The following is a 7,281-nucleotide window of genomic DNA, read 5'->3' as shown; positions in this document are numbered from 1 at the left end:
CAGGAATTTCACTTTTGGGGCTGTCCCCTGCAAGACAGAACTGAGGTGAGGGTTTGGCAGCAGTGTGACCCCAGCATGGTGCTGGTGTTAGGGCTGTGAATCTTCTCTTTACACAACAACATCCAGCCTTCCCAGATGCAGGAAGATTTCCTCTCTCCCACAGGTGACCAGCATTTGCAGTACACACACACTCCAACCAAGGAGAAAACTCAGAATAACTTATAGGTTGAGGGAAATCAACCATAAATGAGTTTTAATCATCTCTGGGCATGGACCCAGTGTTTGGTATGGTGAGTGCAGGGGAGAGCACTGGCTGCACATCCCACTGACACTCTGCACTGGAGGCACTGGGAGCTCTGGGTTGACCTTCCCACTATGTTGGAGCATGGCAGGGATGAGTGGTTCAGGATCTGGCCCTTGAGCATCCTCACCAGCCCAGCTCTGCTCTTCGGGCACCCCGTGGGTTTCTCCTTGGATTTCCCTTTGCTACCCAAGCCCTGACATGGGTTTGCTGCAGGAACATGGGCAAAAGCACAGCGAGGTTCTTAATCAGCTATTATTCCGATTAATGCTACTGTGGGGTGGTGGGGAGGGAAGTGAGGTTGGGAGAATGCCCTGAGCTCCTCCTGGGATCATCAGGATCAGGAGGTGGCCATTCCCTGTGGCCTCTGGTGGGAAGGAGTGGGGTGTTCCCAGTGTGTCTGCTGCCAACATCGGCATTGCTCTGAACTCCCAAAACACCTTAAAATGGCATGGGAAGCAGGGAGGAGACACTTTCTCCCCTCTGCAACAAAATCAGAGGGGGCGAAAGGGTAACAGCACCTGTTAACAATGCAAATATGCTGCACCAACCAGGGAGCTGCTGCCTGGTCTTCATGTCAGTACAGCACTTCTTAGCACCCTCCACAGCATTTTTGGGATGAGGAATAAAACTCCAGAGGGATGGGACTACCGACAGCAGATCGATCCCATCTCCTGGATGCAGAGTCATCCCGCTTCTGGCTTGGGACTTTCCAAGCTCGATTTCTGTCTGACTCTCTAAGAACAGCGAGGTGGGAGGGGATGCTGGGCACGTCGGCACGGCCACGGGGGTAATCGCTCACAAAGGCTTGAAAGTGAAAAATAATCACTTGGATGGAGCGCAAGGACGAGCTCACCGAGGCGGATCCTGCCGGGGACTGGCAGCTCAGGATCCAGCCCGAAGCCCAGCCAGGAGCTGCCCAGCCCGTGGCTGTGGAGGGGTCACCGCGGCCCCGCGCTCGCACAAAGCCCCCTCTGTGTCCCGGGGGAAAGTGGAGGCGGCAGCGGCTTCTCCCGGGACGACGAGAAAACAAACCCCAGGGCTCTCCCGAGGCTGGGAATTCGTGCTTTTAAATATCACATGGCGCAGCAAGAATGCACCCGCAGGGCAGGATCAGCAGCAGGGCTCATCCCATGCACTGTTTCCCAGTGCCTGCCTGTTGGGATAGAAGGGAAAATGGCTTTAAGCTAAAAGAGAGGAGATTTAGATCAAATATAAGGAAGAGTTTTTTACTGTGAGGGTGGTAAAACAGCAGCACAGGTTACCCAGGGAGATGGGGGCTGCTCCATCCTTGTAAGTGTTCAGGGTCAGGCTAGATGGGGCTTTGAGCAACCTGATCTAGTGGAAGATGTCTCTGCTCATAACAGGGGGGTTGGAATGAGATGGAATAGACTTTAAAAGTCCCTTCTAGCCCAATCTATGCCATGATTTTGGAATATTCCTGTTGCAAAACTCCTGCCTGCAAGCTCTGAGCAGAAACCCAGCCCCTGCCTGTGTACCAGTGCCATGCACAGGAGCAGGACATCCCAGAGGTACCAGGAGTACCTGGAGCAGTGTGAGCTCCTCCACTGAGCCCTGGGAGGTTAAAGAGCCCAAATTCAGCCACCACAGCCCCAGTCACAGCCAGCATGGTGCTGCTGCTGCTTTGCACTCCCAAATGGGATGATTACTTGGGTTTCAGACATCGAAGTGTGAGAGAAGACTAAAACAGCGGCTTGTTTTCAATCCCTACTGTCTCGGCTCCTAAATTAACACTTTTGGAGTCTTTTCTCACTTGATTATCACCCGATGCCGAGAAATCCTCTGAAGACAGGATGTCCTACTTAACGAATCAACTCCGTATTAGGTAAATATATATCCTGAAATTTTAATTAGTCCCATGCTACGATACAGAGGCACCCCGAGGATGCATCTGTGGCGTCTGCTCCCCTTCACACCCCAAGATGAGCTCCAGTGCCAGGCAGAAGCTGCACCAGAGCCGGCGGCAGCAGGTGCTGAGCTCCCACAGCAGCTGGGAGGGAGCGAGGTGCCTCTGAGCGTCTCCCCCCAAAGCCATCTGAAGTCTCAGAGACAATTAGCAGAGGCTCCTAAAGGGCTTCACCACTGAGCTCACACCCTTGGCAATTGAGAGAGCAGAGCTGGCACCAGCCAGAGGTTTGCTGGGAAGAATGTGGAAGAGAGCTCAGAGGCACGGGTGTCTTGCCAGTGGCATGCTAATGATGCTGCCTAAAAGGAATTCCTTAAAATTGTCTTTTCCCCCAGGAATGTCCAAAGTCTAGAGGTCTGGGAGAAGGACAACGTTTCCCAGAGTAGCCAGTGATTTGGACAGATGGATGAGGCAGGTGTGGAGCTTCCCCATGCCCAGGGCAGCATGTCCATGGTCCTGTCCTCCAGCCTGCTAGTCTGGGTCCATCTCCAATGACAAACTGTTGGCAGAGCTGCCTGAACCCCTGCTGCCTCTGGTCTCCATGGCCCTGGAGCAAAGGGCTCAGGTTTGGGGGGGTTTCAATCATTTCTGCCATCCAAGGCATTGCAAGCTCCAAACATGGGCAGGATGAGAGCGAAAGTGAGGGCAAAGGCAAAGGTGAAGATAAAGTTGAAGGTGAAAGTGAAGCTGATAATGAAGGTGAAGGTGATGGCCTGCTAAACATCCCTTAAAAACCAGGGCTTCCAATTGTTTCCCAATTCTGTTACTTCCCATCTCTGCTCTCACTGTTTGCTCTGTGCTCCCTGTGTCACTTTGGCCCCTCTCGTTCCCTAGACCCAACTTCTTATGAGAGGTGAGATATTGCAACCACCTGATCTTCACAGCACCAGGGTGACAACTCTTGGGGAGACACAAGCTAATCCAGGACCAGCATTCCCTGCATCCTGAGAGATGCAACCAAAGGCAGGAGCAGAACACAGACCACTGGGATGCCCGGGCAGTTTGAACCCTGGCACTCCCAAACTTCTGAATCCCTGATTTTGCATCCTGCCTGAATGAGCAACCAGCTCCCAGATCCCAGAGCAGCGTGCAGTGGCAATCAGAGCACAGCAAATCAATTCATGCCAGGCTGTACCTTGCAATGTAAATAATAAATCGGATTCGGTAGCAATTGAATGCAGCCCCGAGCCCTGAAATCGGGCTTGGGGAAAATAAGAACTTGAGGCTGCTGAGATGCAGCAGGGCGGTGCTATGGTCATTAGCTGTGAAATGCTAGAAAACTCTGCTCGGATAATGGTTTTCATTTGTGCCCGTTCTGGGCAGGGAATAACAACCACAGCGCTGGGGCGGTGGCGATGCCCGGCCTGGGGGGAACCCTGGTGAGGACGGCAGGATCCAACCTGCTTGAGCTTCAGTTCCCTAATGGAGAGCAGATGGAGCTGGATGAAATTATTGTGGCCCCCCAAAAAATTGCAACACGTGCAAAAATAAAACCCTCAAGTTAATGGGAATTTCATCAGGTTTCGGTTGGGAGAGAAAATGCCAGAGAGCAGCATTCCACTGCCCCGAGCCCTGCAGAGATGCAGCTGGACACGGGGCAGCATCGTCTCAGCATCCCTGCACGGGGTGCAGAGCTACAGCAGGACCAGCAAAACCTCCCCACCTCATCAAACGCCCATGAACACCTGCTTAAAATACATATGTTTATTTTTTCCTTGCAAAAAAGAATTAAAACACTGTTTTTACATCTTCTACCCTTGCTGGGAATTGATTAGGAACCTGGGAGAGGTGGATCCGGGCATCCCGCCGTGTCCTTGAGGACGGTGCCATTGCGTGTGTGTCATCTCATTGGATTAAGCTGCAAATTCACAATTTCATTTTGGGAAACAATATTAAAGAGAAAAAAACAACCCTCTGTGCCGAGAGAAAGGAGGTGATCAGGCTACGCTCTCAAATAATTACAGGCTGCCTTGAAAATAACCGTGACGTGCCAAAATCCAATTAGAAATATATCTATATAAACCTCCAAATGGATGAGCTTCCGTCGTTTCAACCCCCCCTCTGTGTCCCAGGGAGCAGCAAACAGGGAGCAATACTTTGGATGTCCTCTGCCAGTAAATCATCATCCTTGGGAAGGTGCAGATGAGTGGTAGGAGGGTCACCTGCCCGGCCAGGGACCAGAGGAGAGCACAGGGACCCCCATGGCTCTATAAGCCAGAGCTCTGATGTGACCTGCAGCACCCCCCACCCTGCAGCACTGAGGTTTGGTGCTTTATTATCAACAAGAAAATAAATTCCTTTCAGGGAGAGATTTTCAGAACACTAAATATTTCCATGCCTGGTTGAGATAAGTGCCATCCATCACTCCATACCAGGCAGGAGGCTTCAGCACGAAGCTGTTTTTGATTCTGTCACCCTGCAAGTGCCTTAACAAGCTCATTTTAACCTCTTAGCACAAAAAATTTGGGGGTGAGGGGTATTTGGGAAAACCCCTCTGTGGTGTTTGGCTTGGGATTGTCAGTTCCCAACCCACGGGGCTGCAGGGAGGGGGGCAGTCCCCAACACCCACCTGCATTCACAGCCTTCAGGCCCGTGGGTGGGTGCTGTGGGGGGCTCTGTGGAGGCAGGATGTCCCGAGGCCACCGAGGCCACCTGCCTGGCCACCGATGGATGTGAGATTCCGGTTCCTCCCCCTTGCTGGGTGCTCCCTTTTCCTGCTGACGAGCGGTTTTCATCAGCGAGCAGACAAGCAAAGCACCAGAGAAATTAGCCACTTTTCTCCTTGGACAAATAACTTCCGTCTGAAGGCTTTTCATCTCCTCCCTCTCATCCTCGCGGGGCGCGGCGGGAGGAAAGCTGATGTTTAATTACTTCCTTTATTCTCTGAAAAACGAACGTGCTGAATCATCCCAGCCTCGCACCCTCTCCGGAGGCTGGCAGTGGGGAGGGACGGGACCCACGGGGACACTGGTGCTCTCCCAAATCCATACACATTTAGAGGGGCAGCCTGTTGGTCCAGGGCTCACTGGTGCTGCTGTCCCCACCTTGTCTCCTTTGAACCCACCAATGCGTTGAGAAAACGAACCCCTGGCCTGTGCTTTCAACTTCCCAAGCTATGGTCTGGGTTTAGGGCTTTGCCTCCCTGCTAACTAACTCCTGTTTAACTGTGGAAACTCCTCAATCAGACTTTAAAAGTCCCAAAGTCAGACCAAATCCCAAGACAGGGTTGCTGGGGCTTGTTAAGAGATGTTCCACCATGGGAGAGGTTGAGTGATAACCCAGGAGTGATGCTGGAAGCTGTAAAGCTGAGGAGAGCTGGAGCACAGAGCAGGCATGGGGATGTGTGGGACCACACCATCTCCCCAACCCTCCTCATGCATCCCGAGGCTCAAGGTTTTTCTCGAAACCCTTTGGAATTTCAGAGGGATGAGCAGCCTGAGCTTCTCCAGGCACTTTTGGGATGCTGGGCTGGCACTGGACCCATTTGCAGATGAAGAGGAAGTAAATTCTTTCCCCTGGATACATGAAACCTTTCCTGGAGAAGTGCAATTACTACCAGAAAAATCAGTGAAAGCAAAGGCTGGGAACAGCACAGCACTTATTTTTAATAACAGCTTGGCGTAATCTGCACACATTTTTCAAGCGACACCAGCCTTTTCCTGCCAAGGCCCCTCTTTAACCATATTTCTCTTGGAAAATTTCTGCCATGGCTCAAAAGCTCCATGTGTAGACAGAGACTGAGGGAGAAATGGGAATTTCAGAGGGATAGAGAATACATTCTTTCCTTATCTGCCTGCAACAAGCAGTACTGCCCTGCCTGCTCTCTTGCAGCAGGAGGAGGATGAATGCCAATTCCCCCTAGGGATTCTTGAGGGGGTATTTTAGTAGCAGACTCTTCGCAGGCTACACAGAGGGTTTGTGGCCTGGTGTCCCCACTACACAAATGGTTTGTGACTCGATGTCCCCACTCCGTGAGTGGCAGCACAGTTGGCTCGCTGAACGTGGCAGCCCTGGCTGGCTCCCGGTGTGGAGCTGAGCCAGCATCGAGCCTGGTCCAGAGCAGCTCCTGATTGAGCATCCAAAATTTTGGAAAGCTCCTATTGATTCAGGGAGCTGAATTTAATTCTGGCAAGCACTTCACACACACACACAGCTGCACAGTCCAGAGCCAAGATGGGCGATGAACAGCCACGCAAGGCTAAGAGCAAGGTCACTGCCACCCCCTGTACCCTCACAGCCCCAGCCCATGGCAGCTCATCATCACACAACGTGCTTAACCCTCATCTTAAAACAAGGGTGAGGCTGCTGCCCTATGCTGCAATGGGTCTGTGACAGGGAACCCCTTGCAAAGGTGGAGTATCACAGCACAGGCATCTTCTTGTCCTTGTCCTGGGCACCCAGCAGTGTCTGTGTCCCACCCAGCACAGGATAACCGCAGGGTGCACAGCCAGACCCCGGCCCCTTGGTGGCTGCGAGTGCTGGCACTGATGGTCCCTGGCTGGGAGTCGTGTGTGGCAGCTAAAGGCAGGCGCCTCCAAAAATACCTGTGGGGTTGTCACCCTGGGGGAGTGACGGGTTCTGGCAATGCTGTTCTGCTCCTTGCTGGAATACCGAGCACCAGGGAGGCTCGGTGTGTGCCCACTCATGCTGAGGCCACCCACCAGAGCCCACGCCGTGTACACGGGGATGAGCACCCTCCCCTGCCTGCCCCGCTGGCACCCATCCGGGGAGCCGAGGGTGGGGGGGAGAAGAGAAATTCGGGAGAGAGCGAACAACCAGGTGTTTTCCGCTCTGTGCCCACCGCTAACATGACCAAAAACCTGTGCGTGGTGCCCGCTGCACCCTGGTGTTCCCAAGGACCTGTTCCCCAGCTGGAGAGAGGGAGGCGGGGGGTGATGCGCGCAGCCCCGGGCAGGGGTCGGGGGATGCTCGGGGGATGCTCGGGGGTGCTCGGGGAGGGCGGCAGCGCGGGGCCGGCGGCGGGCGGAGCCCCCGGGGGTGGCGGATCGCGGCGCCGCCCCCGGCGCGGACACCGGGGCGGGGCGGGCGGGAG

The sequence above is a fragment of the Pseudopipra pipra genome, chromosome 17 (genome assembly GCF_036250125.1).
Source record: "Pseudopipra pipra isolate bDixPip1 chromosome 17, bDixPip1.hap1, whole genome shotgun sequence".
Lineage (NCBI taxonomy): Eukaryota > Metazoa > Chordata > Aves > Passeriformes > Pipridae > Pseudopipra > Pseudopipra pipra.
Note: the sequence above shows the minus strand (reverse complement) of the source record.